The following is a 24,577-nucleotide window of genomic DNA, read 5'->3' as shown; positions in this document are numbered from 1 at the left end:
AGGAAAACCTGACCTGCCCACTTTTGTGCCTTCTGAAATGTGCAACTTTCCCCGGGATCTTTTACATTTCACACAGGGGTCAGGTTCACAGTACATTTTGCGAGCTGTGGTGGAGTGTGTCAGGAGTGTGGGTGCGGAGACTGGCCAGTTAGAAGGCCCATCTCGATCCTCCAATACAACAGCCCACCTCCCAATATTGTTTAAAGACATCCTAAACTTCACCCCTCACTCCATCACACCCACCACCTATCCTCTATTGCCCTCAGATGCCCCTCAGATGCCCCTCCATGCCCCATGTACCCTCCATAGCCACTTACTTAGTACACACTGTGTACAGCCCTCAGGAGCTATGCAATAGCAATAGGAATTATTTTTAAATCATTAGTAAAAAATTAAACCTCCAACAATCTATTAAAACTCTATATTCAAACATACTATCAATCATATTGAAAAGAAAAAAAAACTTCTCCAATGCTTATAATCCTTTACATGCCTATTAGGTTTGTAAACATCAAGAAACCACATCAAAAGCATACTCTGTTATTACAGCTGCTTAATTTTTTCAATACTACTTGAATCAATAGACCACCTGATGAGCTAAAGTCATTATAAGCTTTTGAAACTCAGCCAAGCATTCACATTGGCTACAGCTGTCATAACAAAAGCTCTCAGCTACATTTCCTGAAACCGACAGAACACAATGGTGCCCCAGCTCCATTTCAACGCAGAGAGGGGAGCTGGTGCAGAGATTTTTTTCAATGTTCAGAAGAAGGGTTTTTTTCTTTAACAGCCAGAGCTGATGGTCAATCTAAATCACAATACATATATATATGAATTAGGAGCAGGAATAACAGCAGAGGCTGACTGGTCTTTAATGCAGTATGGCACTTTTGACAACTTGGAAAAGCACAGTAATGCATAATAACTTATACAATACCAGTCAATGTGAGGGTCAACTTACCTTTGCAGGACAGATTCCTATGATAAATCACTGTATTAAAAGCACATCTACATTACAATACAACATCTAATAGTGACATTTGAACATGTCAAAACATTTTACACTTAATCTTCAGAATGTTCTCCACTCCTCAACAGATTTCCCCCGGTGGTCATGAACTCTCAAAGGAGGGTTTTGTAGGGCTTCCAAAACCCACAAAGTACACAAAAATAGTGTGTGGGAGGAAATACAGTTTTTTTTATAGTTCTCACAATGGAGGCCCCAACCTTGGAAGAGGTGTGTGTGTATATGTTTTGTACCCAAGGCCTTGCCAAACCACCAAAAGGCCACATGAAATTGGTGTGGGGTCGGGAAAGCAAAGGAAAACTGATTTTCCAGCAAAAAATAACACAGTTCATCGCTTCACGATTTGCACCTCCATGGGAGACAAAAATCCAGCCCAGGGTTTCAGTTTTAACGCCTCATCTAAAAAATATCACTACCAACAGAGCAGCATCCACTCAGTACTGTGCTAGAGAGCCAGCCTAGATTTTGCTACTCAAATCCCTGGAATGGGACTTAAACCTTCTGACTCAGGGGTAAGAGTGTTGCCCATTGATCCATGGCTGACACATACTCGAGGCCTGAAATCTAGGCCAGTTTTGCACTCAATCTGTTCCTGCCCGCACAGAATCTGCTTGAGGTTAATATTGTCCTCCAGATTTACATTTTGGTATAAGTTTTCTGAGCCCTTGTCAGTGGCAAAAGCATATGTAAAAATGAAGGGTGTGTTGTCCACAGTTTTCTGGGATAAAATGGTGATGGGTGAGGACCGTCATGACATTTTTTTTATTTGTTCATAGGTTGTGTGTGGCCAGTATTTATTGCCCATCCTTAATTACCCTTGAGAAGGTGGTGGTCAGCTACCTTGAACCGCTGTTGTCCTTGTGGTGTAGATACAGCCACAGTGCTGTTAGGTATGCAGTTCCAGTATTGTGACCCACTGATGATAAAGGGATAATCATACATTTCCAAGATGGCATATTTATTTTCCTTTTCATTATCTTTGGCCTTCAGCTTTTGGTACCACATAGCTCAATAATAAATAAAGTCAGTCCCTTTTTAGTTAGCTATTATTGCTTGCCTTACCTAGTCTGAAAATTTCCACTCTTCCATGTAATATGAGATCCAGTGTTCCTGTATTGAACTAATCACAGCCACTGAGAGAGGATTGGCTGAGAAAGTATACTATCTATAGTTATCCTTTCTGGGGTCTTCCTATATAATTCATTTGTACATTCCTTGGTAGCGTTTACTTGATGTATATCTTCCACAAACCTTGCTTTACCTTTCCATATATTCCCTTTAGCAAGTCCAGCAAAGTTGCTTTAAGATATTAACATGAATTTCTACTTTGTAATTGATTGTCACATTCCTAAAATTTTCATCCACAAGCCAGCATTTTTGGAATTCTTATACAGGAATAGGGAATTTGCATCCATAAATTATAGACTACAGATTAACAGCCAAGAAATTTTCTTTTCAATGCCATAATGTTGTTGGTGTAGCTTCGTAGCTTGATTTTGTATTTGAACCCAGTAATTGGCTTGTCTGAAATGTTTAACTATGGAATAAATATCATCCCAGCTGAATGATGTGTACACTCCTGGTGTAAGGATTAAACATTTGCATTGTTTCCGCTCTGTACTTAGGGATGGGTCAAATCAACCAGAATCAGTTGCAATTTTAATCCTCCCCACCTGGTGGAAGCCAAGCATATGGACAGTTACTTATCCCACCCCTGGAGATACCAGGGGCTTATAGGTCTCAATTTTAATTTAGCTTGTCAGGCAGCAAGCATACCCGTTCAAAGCTGGCAGGGTCTATTTTTACTTCTGTAATGTCCCAATGATGCCATTTGGAACTGATTGAGATTTTAACTCAAAAAGCTGTCCCAAAGTTAAAATCAGGCCCCTCGGTGTTGACTTTTGGCAGAATGACTGTGTCCTCTAACTTATGCAACATTTCTCATTCCCAGTTGACACTTTTCCATCTAGGGGAAATGGTTGCTAGGATACATTTAGCATGAATTAGTTGCAAAACATTGGGAGCAAATATTCTAACAAATCTGCAATCTGTTGTCCAAGCTCTGTGTTTAGCATTCATTCCTTTCACCTGTGCACAGAAACAACCTACATTTACAAATGTTGATCTACTAGCGCAAGACTACCTGGAGCTTCTTCTAACTGCATTGATCTTATGATATGCATTGCATTTTAATAGTTATTTCAATGTTAATTTTAAAAATAAGTGAGAATTCCTGCATGTATGCAATCTATTTTCATTGTTAAACTACCTGCCATCCAGCTAATGCTTCTATACACTTGTAACAAATATCTGCCTTTCCATATCTACTTCCTTTCCCACGCCCTCCTACTTATTTTGTTCTACTTTTCTACTGCCCATTAACTCAAAAGTTGCTTAGTTCAAATTGCCCAATAATTCAATTTTCGACCATTATATTTCCACTGTTAAGCAATATTTATTTCTAATGCAGTAAAATAAATTCAACTTGTCAGTGATAGAATTTATACAGTGGAAATTACAGTTACTAATAATGTGAATCTGTTTTAATGCATTACAAATTTGAATTATTCCATGTGATATTGTCTATTAGGGACTATCTTCCCCTTTATTAATTTCCATTTGATTTGTTATAACTGCAGTCTTTTTTTTTTATTTTGAATACAATCATGTAGCTTTTTTTTACCCCATTACCCTACAATCTTGAATAGCAATATAAGAAACAGGAGCTGCTAAGTGATTTAAATGTTCAAAATTACTGATTCGGCCATATTCTTCTAGAAGAACCTGATTGTCATGATTCTGGATCATTCCCAACTCTTTTGTCATGCACACAGCTGAAAGGTCATTTTCAAATAAAGCAGACCAAGGGATGACTGTAACCTCTTTTAATTGGGTTAACACTGAAGTAAAAATGACATCCACAGTAATGGAATACAAGTCCAGTCAGCACTCCTGCTTGAAGTTCCTTAATTGAAATTTCTACCATTAGTCTTAGATCGCTAACGCTTTCTGTTTTTCTTGCAGATTTCCAATATTTACAGCCTTTCATCCTCTATTTATTACATATAAACTGGTCTGTCCATGAAGCATTCCTGGTAAATGTGACTGCTTCTGGATAAGCGAGTCTAAGTGAAGGAGCTAGGAAAAGCTGCAATGTAAAAGTGCAGCTGGTGGTGGCTGTTTTGTTCACTGTCGGGAACTTATGGGCAACTGTCATAAATCAAAAATGATTACTGTTTTTTTTTAAAAATTCAGCTGGTAAAATCTAATGGGGTGATGATTTTCCATATGAAAATCATTGCTGGCATGTTTCACACATTTAGTGCATCATTGACTTACTGGGCTTACTGCCCTTAAGAAAATTCAAGGTCAAGCAATGAAGCTATGTTCAGCAGGTATTCCTTGTTTGACAAAATCTTCCCCATCCCCACCTTCCCTCAAGGTGCTGTTAGGGTCTGGCTAAAGAGCATCTTCTGGTACCTCACCTTGCAAGTGAACATTGTTTATGTGCAAGGCTTGGCAGTGAGGGTCAGCGGGCCTTTGGACTGCTGGGACATCACAGCCAATGTCAATCCAGTCTTCACCAAATACCCACTCACACGCAGTTGCAAGATAGTGAGGAAGCTCAGGAAGACTGGCTGATTTTCCCTTCTTATTTCAGGAATGCTGAGGCCAATCCTATAATCCCTAACCCCACTCTGCCTGAAATCAATTTAATCAGCACAGTTCAAAGCAGGCATCTGCCTGTATGGCTCAGCTACTCGCTGGATAAACTTACTGAACCATCAAGGGAGCAGAATGAACACTATTAATGTAGCTCATAACTTCTGATATCCATTTAACATGGTGGGTGGAACTTATGCAGCAAGATAAAAGCTAAAGATATTGAAGCTATTAGGTGGTAGGGACCAGCAAAATTTTCCATTCCGTTGACTTCAATTAAATGAAAGATCAGGCAGGTCATATAATGACAGGCAGTCCCCTATCACCCATTCTGCACACCAGTGAAGTTAAAAGTTCCAGTGGGTGATTCCTTCCATACACAACTATAAACACCATTGAGACAATAATAGAAGGTAGAATTTACGCTTCAATCTGTGTTATGTCACAATTGGTCAACACTTTTAAACTAAAGCTAATATAATTCAAGTCATACTTTAACACATTAAATTGCGCTGGATTCTAATTAGCCAAGTTCAGTCACATGCAGCTTCCGATGATGCTATTGGCCTTGGAACCCTCACTATATTCACATCAAGGGGAAAAATCATCATCTAAACTGGCTCAAATTTAGGACAATTTGAATCCAAAATCGATTTGGAAACAATTTCTACTTCTTGGACTCAACTTTTTAAAATTTGCTCTTTCACGGGGTATGGACATCACTGGCTAGGCCAAGATTTATCGTCCATCCCTAATTTCCCTTGGGAAGGTGGTGGTGAGTCGCTTTCTTGAGCTGCTGCAGTCATGGGTGGGATTTTCCAACCCTGCCCGCCGCCAGAAACATCCAGTTCTTTTGGCTGGGCCACCGCATCCCCATGGTAGGTCCTGCCACAGTGCTGTTAGGAGCGCATTCCAGGATTTTGGCCCAGCAACAGTGAAGGAACGATGATGTATTTCCAAGCCAGGCTGATGTGAGGGAAACATGCAGGTGGTAGTGTTGTTGTGACCACCTGAGAAGGGGTGAAATGACTCCCTCATCCTCCCACATCAGATCTGACCTAAATAGGGTTTTTTGTGAATTTAGAGAGGGTGTACATTGCTAATTCTGTAGGAGCCCCATTATTTACGCCTTTAGGTTGTAAATAATTAGTCAGACAGGTTTTCTTAAGTTAAACCAAGAACAAGGTAAGTTTATTGAAACTATTTCCGAACTAAAAAAAAATACTCGGTAAATCGCAACCACCATCCATACATCGCACACATTCGTCTAAGCCCACACACACACCCATACAGATGGCAGAGCGAGAGCATAGGCTTATAGGATTTTTATAGTTCATGAAAAATAAAACCAGAGGAGTATGAGGTTAGTAGTTCCTTGACTGGTCTTGACGCAGTGATTCCATGTTGCAGCCGTTTTGTTCAGTTATCTTCCTGGGTATAGTTGTATGGAGCAGATTTTCACATTTATCCTCAAATGGTCCCAGTTTGCAGTAGATTTCTCTTCTCAGGATGATTACTTTGCAAAACCGGGCACAATACTTCCGAGAGAGAGAGAGAGAGGCAGAGAGGACGGCACAGCTTCAACAACCTAGGTTCTGTGCAGCATTGTCTTTTGCTCTTTTAATCCTGCTTGGTAAGGAGCCCTTGAAGTACCTTGCTGGCTGTATATTTCAGAGAAATTCTATTAGTTGTCTGCTGCAGTTATTGTTTCAGAACAATTGCATTTTGATATCTCATCTCAGTAATATTTGAAAAGTCTCAGGATGATGTGAAGCCAACAGAGGATGGGGTCTTTCATGCTCCCCAGGAGCTTGAGTGTCTGTCTTTCATCCCACTTGGTAAAATGTAAAATTGCATGTATTGTAGCAGTCTGGGCAGTTTTGTCATTGTCTCTTAGAGTGTTCCAGTTTTTGTTTTAATCCAGCCAGAAAAAGAAAAATTAGAAATTGTGTCTTTAAAAAGCATATCCTCATAACAGTGTTCCCATGTACCTGCTGTCCTTGTCCTTCTAGGTGGTAGAGCTCATAGGTTTGGGTGTTGTCAAAGGAGCCTCGGTGAGCTGCTGCAGTGCATCGTATAGATGGTACACATTTCTGCCACAGTGCATCAGTGGTGGAGGGAGTGAATGTTGAACGTGGTGTATGGGGTGCCAATCAAATGGGCTGCTTTGTCCTGGATGGTGTCAAGCTTCTTGAGTGTTGTTGGAGCCGCACTCATCCAGGCAAGTGGAGAGAATTCCATCACACTCCTGACTTGCGTCTTCTAGTTGGTGGACAGGCTTTGGGGAGTCAGGAGGTGAGTTACTCACCACAGAATTCCCAACATACTCTTGTAGCCACAGTATTTAAATGGCTGGTCCAGTTCAATTTCTGGTCAAATTCACGACCACCAAGTTGTGAATTGAATTTCTTGCTATGCTGCTGAGTGGTTTCTATGCTTGATTATCTGCATTGGTTGCAATGTTGTAGTGTTAATAAGAAAAATGATACAGCAATGAACAACACATACTTCAAAAACCCTTTAGCAGTAAATAAAATTGGAGCAATGAATTGCCGGGATGGATCATTTTTCTCTTTTCTCCAGTGTTAAAGATTACCCACTGTATCATATTGTCAAAAATGGCCTGAGGAATTACATGCCTAAGATTCTCCTTTACAGCATTTTCCAGATTTGCGATGTCGGATTACAATGTATGTTTTTGTATTGTGGTTTGTATTTGTGGTTCTGTCACAGCTGGACAGTATAATCTGTTATCACAGGAATGCTCATGTTCGCAGTCTACACTTTAATCATTCACCTTTCCCCCAGGGTGAATGAATATCAGGTTCCTCTATATGGTGGGACACTTCCTAGCACTTGATCTGTCGGAGAGACAGGGCTGAGGAAAAAGGCTATTGTGCATTTGCCCAGACAAAGAAAACAGAAATGTCAAATATTCCACTTTAGATAAAACAGATGCGCAAAATCATCAATATTTTTAAATTTCTTTGTTTTTCTTATTGTTGTTTGTGATACGTTGTTTAAAAATAGCGTAATAATTGCATTACTACATATTGTCAGAGGTTAAAAATTGTAAAGTTAAAAATTCCAGTAAATAAATTTAGTTTTCTATATTTCTAAAATGAAAAGGTTTTGACCGTTTATTGAAGTATCTTGTAAAGTATTTAACTGGGTTTGTAAGCAGGGGAGCGAACAAATTATTCACATCTGCGACTACGACTACTGAAGTTTAACACAGTTGGCTTGTAAACAAGAAGGATTTTGGAAAGATTCACAGTGTAGCACATATTTAGACTGGATTTTGCTCTGGTATCCCTAAATGGCCAGGAGTGGGTGGGGGCGGTGTGATGGGGGAGTATGGGAGGTGTGGGTGTCGTTGGTGGAGGTAGGCGTGTACGATTATGACAGAGAATGAGGGAAAAGTCAGATGATGACACCTATACCACCTCATCATCTTGACCAGAATTGTTCTTTCCCCAACCCTGCCATTACCCCCGCCTCACTATAGTGTCCAGTGCTTGCCAATGTTGATGGGGCTGTGCTTGGGCCTTCATCCCTTCTTCACCATTGACCAGTAATTCCTCAGGCTGCTGTGGAGAGGGTGGTGGTAAGGGCTGAAAAGCAACAGCTTTTCCCACCATCCACAGTTTCACCATCGCCCCCCATTGAGGGAGGGTGTCCTTATAGTGGTCTTCCCTCCCTCCCATTTGGGTCCCAACACTCCCCACTGAAGATGGGAAGACTGGGTCAGCCATACAATTACTGTGAGCAGGTCAGAGGCTGGTAATTCTGCAGAGGGTAATTCGCCTCCTGTTTCTCCAAAGCCTGTCCGCCATCCAGAAGGCACAAGTCAGGAGTGTGTTGGAATATTTCTCACTTGTTTGGATGAGTCCAACTCCAACTACACTCAAGAAGTTCGACACCATCCAGGACAAAGCACCCCACTGGATTAACACCCCATTCACTGTCTTAAACATTCACTCCCTCCACCACAAGTGCACACTGGTAGCAGTGTGTACCATCTACAAGATGTACTGCAGGAACTCACCAAGTCTCATTCACCAGCAACCTTCAAACCTGCAGATTCTACCACCTAGAAGTACAAGAACAGCAAGTGGATGGGAATATCAGAAACTGCAAGCTCCCCTAGTTCCAAGTCATACACCATTCCAACTTGGAACTATGTCACCATTCCTTCACTGTTGCTGGGTCAAAATCCTGGAACTCGGTCCCTACCAGCAGGACAGGTTTACCTACACCACATGGGCCACAGCAGTTCGAGAAAGTGGCTCACCAACACCTTCTCAAAGGCAATTAAGGATAGACGGTAAATGCTAGCCTTGCCAGCAACATCCACAGGCACACCATTGGTATGGTTTCACCAATTTTCAGGCTGCTTCTGCCCCTTTAATGTCCTTGGTTAGTTATAGGGCTTTAATTGTTGCAGAACCATTGATATCCCCTCTTCCCCTCTTGATGGCAGAATCTGCCAAGCATTGCAATTCATCCTGATGCAGAAAAGCATGTTAGGGTTGGTCAGACTCATAGTGGTTGGTAGAGGTCAAACCCCACCAAAACTGTGCACAAAGAAATTAATCCCAGCCCACATTTTAATTGTAATGTAGACACTCTGCTATGAACAATGTACAGGCTGTTCCCAGTTGTTCTTGGAAATATGCTTGACCCAAGTCTGTAACAACAAATCTTTTGACAAGTTTTTCACATGCACAACTGCAGCCAACAGGAAGCACGCAGTCCTCTCACCACTGGCTGAAGCTGAAAATATAAATGGTCTGATGTACATTGTTCTAGCAGCAATGGAGATTAATTTCTTTGTGCATCTTACAAGCTCTAGCCTGATTTACCTCATCTGCCTCATGGATGGTGGAGAACTGTGCCAGATGGAAAAAACATAAAAGAAAGCCTTACAAAGTTGGCAATGCAATAAGTAAGAATGATCGCACTTTTATAGCATCCTTCACACCCTGAGGACATTCCAAGGTGTTTTAAAGGAAGCAAAGTACACGTTGAGTCGGAGTCACTTCTGTAATGTAGGAACCACACGAGCCAATCTGCACACAACAAGCTTCCACAAACAACAGTGTGATAATGACCAGATAACGTGGCCGGGATTTACCGGTCCCGCCAATGGCAGGCATCGTCACGGGCAGGTCAGGAAAATTTGGAGAGCAGTCAAAAGTCAGTTGACCACTGTCCAAATTTTCCCATCCCTCCCGCGACGATGCCCGCCGCTGGTGGGACTGGAAAATCCAGCCCATTGCTTTAACGATACTAATTGAGGGATAAGTATTGCCCAAGCCACTGGGAGCACTTCTCTTGTTCTTCAAATAGTGCCAATGAAATTTTTACATCCACCTGAAAGGGCCTCATCTGAAAGACAACAGCTCCCTCTGATTGAGTTGTCAGTCCGGATTATGTGCTTATATCTCTGAAGTGGAACTTGAATCCACAACATTCTGACTCAGGTGAGAGTCCTACCACAGAGTCAAGGCTGGCCCACTGCTTTCTTGAAGAGAGTCAAATTGTACTGGCCCTCTTTGCAATCCCACTTTAAAACAGACGCCTTTTCTAAAAGCATTACCAGGATACAAAATGGGCTCCAGAATGATATATCTCTTTCAGGCACCCTTGGAAATTCATTATGAAGAAGTTACAGTCAGAAAGAAACCCATAGTCAAATGACGGAATAAACTATTGAGAACTAGAACCTTTATCTGCCAAATAGGTAAACAGAAAATAAACCCTTTGAACAGAGAGTTCTAAATTGAAAAATAAACGTTTCTTATAAAAAAAAACACATAACATAAAAGTGACCAAAGTGTGCTGAAGTGCTGGGGAGATGGTGGCATAGTGGTAATCCAGCGCTCCAAGCTAATGCTTTGGTGACATGGGTTCAAATCCTACCACAGCAGCTGGTGGAATTTGAATTCAATTAATAAACCTAGAATATAAAGCTAGTAATGGTGACCTTGAAACTATCATTGATTTCTGTACAAACCCATCTGGTTTCTATAGGGAAGGAAGTATGCCACCCTTACCTGGTCTGGCCTACATGTGACTCCAGACCCACAGCAATGTGGTTGACTCATAACTGACCTCTGAAATGACCTAGCAAAGGCAATTAGGGATGGGAAACAAATGCTGGCCTTACCAATGATACCCATATCCCATGAAAAATAAATGTTACTAAAACTGAAAAAAAATCTCTTAATTTACAAGGTCAAAGTGTCTTTGTTCAATAACAATGCTTTATCTTGCTTACTGTCTATCCTCCAGCCAAGAGTTTACCAAATTAATGATAACAGTACTCATGTGACTATCAGGTAAATACATAATTATATAAATAGTTTTGAAGTGCTTCACCTGCAAAATCTAGGGGGTGTCTCTCACTCTCCCACCAAAGTTATAGTGGGAGCACCTCTGCAACTACATAAAGAACAAGCATGGTGGTTTTCTGAGATCAATAAGCAAAAAGGCTGAAGGAATGCTGGCCTTTTCATCTAGAGGAATTGGATAGAAGGTGGTAGAAGTCATTTTTTTTGTATTCTTTCATGGGATGTAGATGCCGCTGTCTAGGTCAGCATTTTTATTGCCCATCCCTATTGGCCCTTGAAAAAGTGGAAGTGAGCTGTCTTCTTGAACCGTTGCAGTCCATGTAGGTTAGGTTCACCCACAGTGATGTTAGGGAGGGAGTTCCAGGATTTTGACTCAGCAATATAGTTCCAAGACAAGGTGTTTTTTTTTTTATTCATTCATGGGATGTGGGCATTGCTGGCTAGGCCAGCATTTATTGCCCATGATATGTGACTTGCAGGGGAACTTGCAGGTGGTGACTTTTCTATGCATCTGCTGCCCTTGTCCTTTTAGCTGATAGAGGTCATGGATTTGAAAGGTGCTGTTGAAGGAGCTTTGGTAAGTTGCTGCAATGCATCTTGTAGATGGTACACGCTGCTGCCACGGTGCATTGCTGGTGAAGGGGGTGGATGTTGGAGGTGCTGGATGGGGTGCCAATCAAGCAGGCTGCTTTGTCCTGAATGGTGTTGAGCTTCTTGAGTGTTGTTGGAGCTGCACTCATCCAGGCAAGTGGAGAGTATTCCATCAAACTCCTGACTTGTGCCTTGTAGATGGTGGACAGGTTTTGGGGAGTCAGGAGGTGAGTTACTCACTGCAGAATTTCCAGCCTCTGACCTGCTCTTCTTGCCACAGTTTTTATATGGCTGGTCCAGCTCAGTTTCAGCTATGCAAAGCCCCAATTAAGCCATACCTAGAGTAATATGAGCAGTTCTAGGCATCACACCTTAGGAACCTTGGAGGGAGTGCAGTGTAGATTTACCAGAAAGATACCTCCAAGGCTTAAGCCATGAGGAGATTAAACAAACTAGGGTTGTATTCTCTGGAATTTAGCAAGATAAGGGATGATTTGATCAAAATATTCAAGATATTAAAGGGAACTGATAGGATAGATTGGGAGAAACTATTGCCACTAGTTGGAACAGCAACACCTGGAAGTTCCCCTCCAAGCCACTCACCATCCTGACTTGGAAACATATCGCCGTTCCTTCATTGTCGCTGAATCAAAATCCTGGAACTTCCTTCCTAACAGCACTGTGGATGTACCTATACCACATGGACTGCAGCGATTCAAGAAGGCAGCTCACCACCACCTTCTCAAGGGCAATTAGGAATGGGCAATAAATGTTGGCCTAGCCAGCGAAGCCACATCCCATGAATGAATAAAAAAAGTTTGGGGCTAAAAATTAGAGCCAGACCTTTCAGAAGTGAAATTAGGAAACACTTCTTCACACAAAAGGTGTTAGAAGTTTGGAACTCTCTTGTGCAAATGGCAATTGATGCTGGATTGATTATTCATCATAAAATTGAGGGGAGGGTGGTGTGTGTGTGTGTGTGTGTGTGTGTGTCAGGTTAAACAAGAGCAAGTTTGGCTTTGGAACCCTCTACCACTAAGCAACTTGCCAACACAGCTATTCAAGAATATAAAGAATGGCCTCTAAGGTGAGGGTGAAGCACGTGGTGGGGTTAGCCAAAATCCATGGATCTGCACCCAGCTGGAGTGAGCACATTCAGAGGAGGACATGAGAAAAGCCTTCAAAAAGAAAGTCAATGAATCCAAGGACTATGACTCATTCAGCCTGTGAGGTCACAGTCGCCAACTGCAAGCAAAACTAAATGTACAGTGAACAAATTCTGGACATTGTGAAGCTGGAGAGATACAGTTAGCTTCTGGACATTGACAGGCAGCCAACATTACATCCTCCCTTCAGGACTGAATAATGAGATGACGGGCAAACACTTTAACACAATCAAAAGCAGGATGTGGGAAAAGTAAAAAAAGGCAAAGAAAGACAAGGGAGGAAACCTCCGGGTGGAATGGACATTTCAATGAAAAGTAGCTTTAAAGAACAAAATGTGAACTAAATGCGAATAGGGGTAATAAACCAATGGAAAAAAGCAAGAAAATGGGAGAGCATTTTCTTTGCATTTTCCTCTCCTTTGTTGTTCTTTCTTACTTTATTGGCACAGACACAAGTGGCCAAATGACCTCCTTTTGAGCTGTATCATTTTATGATTCTGCATCATTCTATAATATGCTTGCCTAGTTGTTTATTTTTCAATTCTACTGAGAAGTAGGAGTATAAAATATGTACTGTTCCTCCACGGATGTTGACAGACCAGCTGTGTGTTTCCAAATGCTTTTGTTTCAGATTGCCAGCTTTTGCAATACCTTGCTTCGTATATCTTACATTTATTTCACATTATTTCTGAGAAATCTATCAGCAATGAAATGACCACAATTCTGAGCAGTTGCACATCATTTTTCTTGGCACATGTTTCAAATCATTGTGCATTCTTGATAATGCTTCGCACTAATGAGACACTATAGTTTAGATACAAATATATAGGTATATATATATATAAAAGTATATAAATATACGAATAAAGGTAGATAGATAGATAGATGGATAGATAGACAGACAGACAGACAGACAGACAGACAGATAGACAGATAAATAGATAGATAGATAGATAGATAGATAGATAGATAGATAGATAGATAGATAGATAGATAGATAGATAGATAGATAGATAGATAGATAGATAGATAGATAGATAGATAGATAGATAGATAGATAGATAGATAGATAGATAGATAGATAGATAGATAGATAGATAGATAGATAGATAGATAGATAGATAGATGGATGGGGATGGATGAATGGATAGATAGATAGTTGGATGGATAGGGATGGATGGGGGTGGATGGACGGATGGATGGATGGATGGACAGATGGATGGATGGATGGACGGACGGAGACGGATGGGGATGGATGGATAGGGATGGATGGATGGGGATGGATGGATTGTTGGATGGACGGACAGAAGGATGGGGATGGATGGTTGGATGGGGATGGATGGATGGATGGGGATGGACAGAGGGACGGACAGATAGGCAGACGGAGAGAGACATGGGCCAAGATTTTACGGCCCCACCGCAGAGTGTCTCACCCTAGCGGATGCAGCAAGCCATTTAAATCTCCGTTCAGTTCATGCAGGACTGCTGGGCAGGAGGGGCCGTAAAATCCTGGCCATGGTCTATATATTGTTTAAAAAATTGTTAAAAGGCTACTGTTAGTAAAAGGATCACACTTATACGTGTGTTGAGAGAAAATAAGTTAAGATTGTGCAAATAACAAAACTTTGGCAGTATTAAGCTAGGATTGCACTTAGCCCTCAACACTGAATATGTGCTTCACATTTAATTACATACAAATTCCATTGTAAATCACCTCAGGCAGAAGGGAAAACTCCAGCACTGACATAAAGGCGGAGAATAATTTTTCCATTGTTTTTTTCCCTTTCCTCCTGCTGGGCTGCAAAGGTGACCAGCGTTTGTTTTTGTGGCAAATTCCCCAGCTGCAGAATTTAAAAGTCACCCAGATAAAGCCTTGATATATAATTGATGTTACTGAGAGACACACTCTCACCAATGCATTTGCCCTGTTAATGTCCTGAAGTACCCCTACTCTGAATGTGTCTACCAAATTAGCTTTTCCTCAATTGTTATCCCTTCATGTTCAAATACATTCATGGCCTCACCCCTCTTGATTTCTGTACCATCTCCAGCCCTACATCTCTCTGAGACCTTCCGACTCTTCCGCCTCAGGCCTATTGTGCATCTTGCAAATTTCTTGCTTCACCATTGGTGGCTTCAACTGCTAAAGTTCTAAGCTCTGAAAATCCTTTCCATCTCTCCACCTCTTAAGACAATGTTTAAAACCTGCCTCTTTGACCAAACATTTGGTCGCTTGTCACAATGTCTCTTTCTTTGACTTGATGTTAACGTTTTGTCTGATTACACTCCTGTGGAACACCTTGAGTGTATGCTGTTGTTGTTGGAATTACCAGTGTACAAAGGGGCTTCTAATTCAACCAACATATCCCAATTGTCAGTTGTATGTGTCACGGACAGGATGTATTTGTTCTTTTGCTCTTGCTCTTTTGCTCTTTTTTGTATTGTGTGAAAAGAAGTATGCCTTTTCTTACCCTTAAAGTGTGTATTCCAGTTAAGTTATTCAGCAGCAAGCATTTGTAAGTTTAAAAATAATGAAGGTTATTTATTCTCACACACTTACCCCAAATCAACGCAACATCACACACACACATGTACACACATACAGAGGGGTAGACAGTGGCATAGTGTTAGAGTCATTGGACTTGTAATCTAGAGGCCCAAGTTAATGCCCTGGGGATGTGTGTTCAAATCCCACCATGGCAGCTGGAGGAATTTAAGTTAATTAAACAAAAGTCTGGAATTGTAAGTTAGTCTCAGTAATGATGACCAAGAAATGATCATCAATTATTGCAAAATCTCATCTGGTTTGCTCATGTCCTTTGGGGAAGGAAACCTTTACCTGTCAGGCTTTCATGTGACTCCAGCCCCACAGCAATGTGGTTGACTCTTAACTGTCCTCTGAAATGGCCTAGCAAGCCAAGTGTTATGACCGAATGAGAAGGAATGAACTGGCTCCCCTCTATTCAACCTCCTCAGTTGATCACAACAAAGGTTTAAGTTTCTTTTTTACAAGGATATGCCTTTTCCAAATAAAAATGCATTTAACTATTTAGGCAGCGAACAATAAGGAGCCAATCAAACAAGGTTTTCTTGAGTTAAAGAAAAAGAAAATTTATTAACCACTAAATCCAAGAAAAAAAATAAAAACACAACGTCTCACACACACACACATACCAGCATCAGAAATAAGGGAAGTTAGAGTCCAATAAAAAAAGATAAAATAATATACGATTGAGTGTCCTTTGATTTTCCTTGAAGCATAGATTTAAAATGTTGCGGCCAATTTAAGTTAGCTGGTTTTTCAAATGCTGCCAGATGTGGAAGATATTGCAATTATTAAGAGACCTCGGTTTGCTGGTAGGATTCTGATCGTTGACTTCTCGGACTGGGTGATACACACTTTTTCCAAAAGAGAGAGGGAGAGAGAGCATAGTTTTATAGCCTGCTTCCTCTGCTGAAAACTTTCCTGACACTCCCTCTGCCGCTTTCAATTTCTCTCTGCCGTGGTTATAGACTGGTCTATTATACTTCACGCATTGTGTATTTCCAAGGGATCTTGAGTGGGCTTGTCTGTGACAGCCATGGTTTCAATATCTAGCACTTTGCATTTTAATGCCTCTTTCTTGGACAGTGATGAGTTTCGATGGATCTTTGAATTATAGGAAATGACCCTCTCTTCACATTCCCTTGAGGGTGTCTTGTTTGCTTTTTTACCTTCACCTTGGAAGGTGGCCTCGAATTTTTAAGTAGTTTGTTCTGTCTCATTTCAAATTGCCAAAATTTCCAGTCAGTTGAAGTTTGAAACATCATGTTTTCAAAAATAAAGGGTCGAAGCCCTCATGACACACGTACAGTTATGGATGAAAATGTTGGCCTGGCCAGCAAAAACCTGTATCCCATGAAAGAATAAACGAAAAACACACACACAAAGATTGGCTACAGATAAAGATCGTGCATTTTTACAGATTACAGTTAATTCAGGCTCTGATTTACACGTTCCAGTCTTCCAAGTGACAGGCCTATGGTTTCTTGAATGGATTCAATGATTTAAGGTTAAATTGAAAGTCTGGTAAAGTGAATAGTTCACAGGAGGTTGTGAGATTTCTTGTAGTTGAATACCTAGGAGGTTGGTTCCCAGGTGAACTGTGAAACTGGAACAGATTAAGTACTTTGGCTGCTTGATGACTTGTAGCTCATTTCAGGGTTTAGTTCTGAGACTGGCTAACGAATAATGGTTCTGATAGATATGCTGGGTCCTGGGAGAATAGGGCACAGTACCTAAAACCAGCTTCATTCACATGACTGCTGGGTTAACACTTCTGAGACCCACCCTGTTTCAGATCCTGAGTCTTGCTCCGCTGAGGGTGTGTATTGAATCCCTCTTTCAAATAGACTAGAATCATGCAGTGGCACATGTTGAATTCCACAAGCTGACAGGAGGGCAATGACTTTTTGCTATGTTCATTGGATCCCACTATCATTTACCCAGATCGTGGACAAACAAAAGACACACTGCTGTAGGAAGTAATCCACAAACTGGGTGCAGGATCAATCCCTGTACCAGAACAGGTAGGTTTGAAGCTCATGTGTTATTGGGCCTCAGGCCATATTTACATCAGACTAGCAAACTGTAGGTGCCAGATGGCTTTCCACAGGGAGGTCCTAGTGAAGAGCATTTAAATTTCAGGCCGATGCCTGTGTCATAAGCAAGTTTTGCAACAAGGAAAGGCCAGGACACTAACAGGAGGAAAGTGGTGAGTAGTGTTTCAAAGGGCCTGCATTTTAATGTGGAGCCAAGAAGGGCAGTCCTGTACCTCTTGGCTCCAGTTTCAGATCAGCATTTTTTTCAAACTTTCTTTTCTGGTGGAAGCAATCCCTTTAAGAACCACTTCTTAGCCCACATGTAGGCTTGGGTTGGGCCCGAATTTTCATGTGGATGGAGAGAGGCCCAAATCCAGGAGTCCAACCCCTGAAACCTGCCCCGACCAATTTAGCAGTGGGGGGTGGGGGTGATGGGGAACCAGGTCGAATTGCAATTTGCACATCCATGGTTCACCAAGGCTACTACATATGTTAAAGTGCAGCTGCCTTCAGTCATATCCAGTTTTCACTAGTGAGATGTCCAGAACATCGCTTGTGTACTTTAGACCTAGCGGGAGAAAGTCTAAAGTTAATGGATTTCTTGAGAGAGGTAGGGTGAGGTTCTGGGATGAGGTGACTTGCCCCTTGGGAAAGGTAAGGTGCCCTTTTGGAGAGGCCAAGCGCCCTTTGGGATTGTTAAACGTAGACAAGAATGTGTGCAAAAAGTGGATAAACTCATTGGAATTGTCAAGTTCATTGGAACTGTCAAAGGAACTGTCAATGGAGTTGACAATGGAGTTTCCAAGCAGGCAAGGCATTTAAGTCACTGCTGCCGCCGCCTCCCAAGCCAGATTGGTAATGTTGCTGCCTATCCTGCCACCAGAGCAGGGGTAGAGGACATCATGGCGAGCCTCCACTGGGTCCAAAAGGTGTCCAAGGGACATGTCCTTGAACTTGGGGTCTGCAATATTTTTGCCTTTCAGGGCCATGCCTTCTTTGCAGTAGTCATGGGCTGGAAGCACTGGGAGGTTTGCATGAGGCCGGACTTTAAATATGGCGCTCACCATCCTGAAGTGGCTAAGTGATGGCATGGCAAATGAGAGCCCACCTGCCATGGAAACAGCGTGTTTCCTGGGAATGCATAATTAATGCTGCAGGTTTTGGACAATACAGTGTGAAAAGCCGCCATTGAGGCCAGCGGGTAAAAGTTAGTGCAAATCTGGGATGATTCCACCCTGAGAACTTAATTTTATTTTCTCTCAACATGGGTCCTGAGTTCTTTCCATGGTGGATACTGCATGAGTTGGCTTGGAGGGTGTAAGGGCAAAAGGTGGTGGGTTGGGGCATGGGTTGGCATGAGTTGGCAGTAAGTTGGCATAGGGGTTAAAAAGGACCAAGGGATTGAGTGCATGGGCATATGTTGGCATAGGGGCTATATGGGGCCATGGATGATGGTGCAGGGGCATATGTTGGCATAGACGGTATGACAGACCATGGAGTTGGCATGTGTCAGCATGAATGGAGTATGGAGAGAGCGTGGGGTGTGAGGGGGTGAGGGCCAGAGGGCTTTTCTTTTGTCTTATTGGTCTTTCCACAGCTGAGGCAAAATATCAGATTGCTAGTGCCTGTTTTGGTGCCTAAACCAATATGGTAGGTGACACACATCCAGCTCAAATTCTCGTGTGGACACTGCATATCAGATTAGACCTGATTTACATTTGCAAAATGGGTGCAGTTTTATAAAATTTCTAGACTAGTATGTCCACTTAGGTGAAAGCTTCATCTTGGAGGTTAAGGACCAAACTATCGGATTTCAAATACACTCGGTTCTGAGACAGAGCGATAGTCTTCGCGATGCTCTGAGTCGCTCTGATCTTCCGCAGTTTGAAATACTAGTGACCCTGACCCAAGAAAATATTGACCGTAAAGATCTCAAACATGGCAGGTGCTTGATGCTGTGACAATTTTGCGAGACTTGAATAACCTGAAGGGAGAATTTTATGCTTTTTCCATCCTGGCATGGGGAGCGCATACTCAAAAATCTTCCGTGCACTCATCTAGACAGAAACTTTTCCTCTATGAGTCCCAGTGGGAGAGCTTTGCTTCAGGACCACCAAAGCAGAAAATCTCTCCCTCTGCTTGTAGCCTGACACTGGAATAACTGCATGAGCTCCTAAGGATCCAATAGATGTTTATATAAGGAATCTAATTACATTCTCGTATAAAAATACATAACTGTTAGCTGGATTTTTTTCAAGGATTAAAATATGCTCTGTCGGACGGTAAAACTCTATAAATGGCAACATTGCAAGGCGAAATCTAGAAGCTCAATTTTGCAGTAAAGAGGAAAAATACATTTTCTCTTGATAGAAACTTCTCCTTCACTGTGATAAATTGACTAGCTTACTAGCTCAGTATACTGTCCTTTCATCTCCAGTAAAATATAGGCATGCAGGAACAGGAACAGGCCATTCAGCCCCTCAAATCATTCAGTGAGATCAAGGCTGACCTGTGTCATGTTTTTAGAATGATATAAAGCACCAATTACTCATTAGGCATTGGGTAAACATGTTGTCGGTTCATTTATTTAAACTAGGCATTTAAGAATATATATACATGGATATAAAGCTTGAATGCATCAGCAGCAGGGCTGTGTCTGCTGTGTCCTGCTCACAGGCCAAAGTGAAACTGAGACTGGATCACATGTTACACTTCCCTTCTGGTGATGGCATGCTGCTATCCCTTAAAGGCATATTACAATAGTCTGTGTCCTAACTCCATCCACTTGCCTTGGTTCCATTGCCTTTTATACCCTTGTCTAGCAAAATTCTATTGCTCTCAGATTTTAAAGATTCTAGAAGGACAAAGGCAGCAAACACAAAGGAACACTATCACCTGGAAGTCCCCGTCCAAGCCACTCACCATCCTGACTTGGAAATATATTGTCGTTCCTTCACTGTCATTGGTTCGAAATCCTGGAACTCCCTCCCTAGCAGCACTGTGGGTGTACCTACACCACATGGACTGCAGCGATTCAAGAAGGCCGCTCATCACCACCTTTTTAAGGGCAATTAGGGACGGGCAATAAATGCTGGCCTAGCCAGCAACGCCCACATTCCCGTAAATGAATAAAAATTAACCCATTATCTACTGCTTTTTTGTGGGAGAGTTCCACACTTCTACCACCCTTTGTGTGAAGGTGCTTTTCAAAACTACTCTGCTGTATTGCCTGGTTTTGATTTTAAAGCTATGCCCTTTATCCTAGACACCCCACCAGCAGAAAACATTTCTATCTTTCTTTTAAATTCCTTTTAAAATCCAAGAACAAAATCCTAATCATTCAAGAATACTTAAGGTTTTAAATGAAAATAGTCCAAGTCTGTAAAAGAAAAGTGCAGCCATGCAGTTTGCAATTTTCATCTGGGGTTAGGCTATCAGGACCCTACGATATGCTAGTTATAAAAATGCATAAACATCTAATGCTTCCAAATGAAATGTATCCTACTCCCAGTTATTTTATAGACACTCTTAGTAAAATCTTATGCTGTACCTATTTACCAAGCAAGAAATGCGAGTTGTTTACCAAGCTTACAACACTTAATAGTGGAGTTCTATGTAAATTATGACTCTACAGATTATATTACTGATGAGTAATGCTGGTCTTAGTCATTTTGTCAAATCAGTGTTTTGGGGTGTTTATTTTAATGTCCCATTTCAATTGCATTTTACTATGGTCCTGAGTAAAATCTGAACATGAATTGCCAAAATAAACATTGATGTCTGCTAAAAGTATGTGGTTTTTTGAGATCAGTCTTATAAACAGGATGTTGATTTATACATTGCAAGTGTCACAAGGTTATAGAAATAATTCAATAACTTATAGACTGCATTTTAACTTCTTGTGAACAATAGGAAAGATTGAATGCTCGTAACTTCTTTTAGCTTGTGTTAACTCATTTTTACTATAATATCGAAAGTCAGAAAGAAGTGATTGATGACAATGGTCCAGGTGGTCTCCCATCTCCATCATTATAATTGTATTCCCATCACAGCAGTGATGGCTAAGTACCTCAATGCGATATTGGTAATGTGGCAATGCAGAGGAATTCACTTTGTAGAATGACAGTCAGAGCACTGTTTTTAAAATCTATTTTTCCTCCATCAACCGCCATGTTATTGTGAATAGATTTATGGGTGAGATACTAAAGGTGCTGCCAACACCTACGGAACTGGGCCACAGAGTCATTCAGTTGAACAACACAGACACAGGATATTGTCAAATCAAATCTACACTGTACTTTTCTCTACATGAGCCACTTAGACGAATCTCACTTTCCTACTTGCTACCCATATCCTTTAGTGTTCCTCTTTTCTGAGCTACGATCTAATTTCCTTTTAAAAGAATGTATGGTGTCTGCTTCAACAAAGGCTTGTGGCAGGAGATTCCATATTCTAAATACCCTTTCTATAAAGAATGTTTTTCCAGTTTTCCCTTTTTTATCTTTTTGTGATAACCTTAATACGTGTCCTCCTACTAACTACTGTACGTTGCTAATCGATCACTAAATCAAAGCCTTTCCTGTTCGTGAAGTTCTTTATCAGGTCACCTTTTCAACTGCAGTGAGAAAGCTCTAATTTCTTAAATATTTCTTCAGAGCTGTAGCTTCCCATTCCTGCAAACATCCAAGTGAACCTACACACGCTGGCTCTTTTGCTCTTTAATCGGTCCCCTGTTAAAAAATAAGCATTTTCATGGGATGCTGGGAAATAAATAGGAGGAAATTTAGTGGGAGGAAGTAAGCATGCAGAGTACTTCAAACAGAAACTATAACGTAAATCCTTTTTTAAAAAAAAGCTGAATGGATGCCTAATGGGATCAAAGGAAAAATGTAGCCAATGTGAGGGTTTGTAGAATAAAATTAAAGCTGAACTATAATGCAAGTGTATGGGCTTAGTTATTCTTGGAATCTGTCAGCAGAATTCTCAAGACCAGACATGACTGTTGGAGACCTGGCTTGTGACACTGCATTTGTAAGACATGAATTCAACCACAATGTGTATGTTGAAATGGTGCATTTGGAACAAGATTTGTGACTTAAATTTGAAACAGTAATCTGACGCCTGCAAGGTTCTGAGCAACTGAAGGAAAATAAAAGTTCCTTCGGTTTGGCTGTTAAACTGACGGCTGCAGTCAAGATTTGCCATCAGAATGAAGCTGACTCTAGCCGACAGAGGTAAAATTGAGTCAGAATTTTACCAGCCCTTTGGAGACAGGCAGGGATGTGGAAGCGATACTAAAATGGCAGCAGAAGCATGGGAAGCCCGAAGTGCTCCCACCACCGCAGCATATTATGAAAGGTGGGAATGGAGAATCTTGGCTGCACCCCATTAATTGGCCTATTGACAGCCATTTTACCATGACGCCAGGATTTTGCTGGTGTTGGAATGGCCCCCCCCCAGGCCACATGGGGAGACGACCAGCCACATTTAGATAGTCTTTCAGTAGCTTCTGGGAAAGCCTTCTTTCCCGGAGATTCCATGTTCAACAGAGGGGATACTCCTGTAGCTCCAAGCTGCCACTGGAGGGTTGAACCCGTCCAATCACCAGGTCCTGCCTGCCTGGCCTTGGCACATTAGAAACTTTCTTACCAGACCTTCAAGGGCACCTCAACATGGAGGTTCTCCCTGCTTCTCCCTGCGGCCTCAGCAGCATCCACCTCGATTGATGGCTCTGTCAAGGCTACAGAGCTACCAGTCCTCTGACTGAGCAGCAGATTGGAGAAGCTGCTATCCTTAAGTTGATAGCAGGCCCAGTGGTGTCTTCTTAAGTGACTGCCGCTAGTAAAATTGCCGCTGCGGTCCCACTGTCCACCTGGGTGGGCTTAGGTCCCTCATTTGTGCCCGATGTTGGGACCCACAGTGCACCAGTAAAATTCCAGCTATGTTCTTGTTCCTTGATCAGATGCCACCTGGAGTATTGTGTTCAGTTTTGGCTGCCACACCTCAGGAAAGAAATGTTGGCCTTCTAAAGGACGCAGCACAGAAATCACCAAAATGATACCTGGTCCTAAAGGGTTAACATATGAGAAGAGGGTCCAAATAGTCATTTGGTAGCACAGAACTTCAGTATTGCTGAAATAAGAGGCAGGTAGTTGAAGCTTTTCGTCTTGCACTCATCAGAACAGATTCGTAAGAATATCAATTGTAAAGGGAACAATAATTTATACTGCATGATAAGAGACTGTTTATTGGTTGGCAAATGGACTCTGGTAGAGGTATTGCCATGGAAAATGCACCAGGGAACAGTTAACTGCCAAGATTTTGTGGGCCCAAATGACTGCATGAGCACTGAATGTTTGATATCATCTTTTTATTAATTTTCACTGGTTTGGTGGTTAATATGCTCTTTCTTTGACTCAAAAAAACCTTGTTTGATTGGCTCCTTATTGCTCACAGCTTAAATAATTAAATACATTTTTTGAAACAGGAATATCCTCATGAAAAAGAAACTTAAACCTTTCTTGTGTGGAACCATGGAAGTTGAATAGAGGGGAACCAGTTCACCCCTTCTCACTTGGTCATAGCAAAGTGCTAGGAGCAAATGTATCCAAAATTCTTACACTCAATTTCAATCCAGAGTTTAAATGGTGTGTGCCAGTTCTTCCTGGTCAATTCAAGGACTAGTCGTTAAATCAAGGACCCTAAATCATTAAATATTCAAGAACAAAACTTGCAAGGAAGTTGACTCATCCTGGTTTTCAAAATGAAGAATTCTTTAAACAGTTGCTATAATTAGGCAAACTAAATTTATTGGTAGGAAATTTGTATTTTATATAGTGTTGAATCACTGGAAACAAATTATAAAATGTTATACATGGAAGTTGATGAAACAATATATTGACTACATGCAAATGAACTTTGGTTTTGTTGCTTATTAATAAACTTTAATTTGATTTGATCAATGATGACATTGAGATTGTCCCTTTAAATAGTAGATTATTGTAAATTGCTTTACATGAGAATCCATTTTAATGTACTCTGGAAACATTGTCGCAACTTGCATCACATTAAGAACGGCTTGCAATTATATACTGACTCTAACATAATAAAATATCCCAAAGTGCTTCACAGAGGCAAAAATAATCAGAGAAGGATTAAGAATGGTGACTGAAGGTGTGAAGAAAGAGATAAGC

This window comes from Cetorhinus maximus, chromosome 6, assembly GCF_964194155.1.
Source record: "Cetorhinus maximus chromosome 6, sCetMax3.hap1.1, whole genome shotgun sequence".
In the NCBI taxonomy this organism is placed as follows: Eukaryota; Metazoa; Chordata; class Chondrichthyes; order Lamniformes; family Cetorhinidae; genus Cetorhinus; species Cetorhinus maximus.
Note: the sequence above shows the minus strand (reverse complement) of the source record.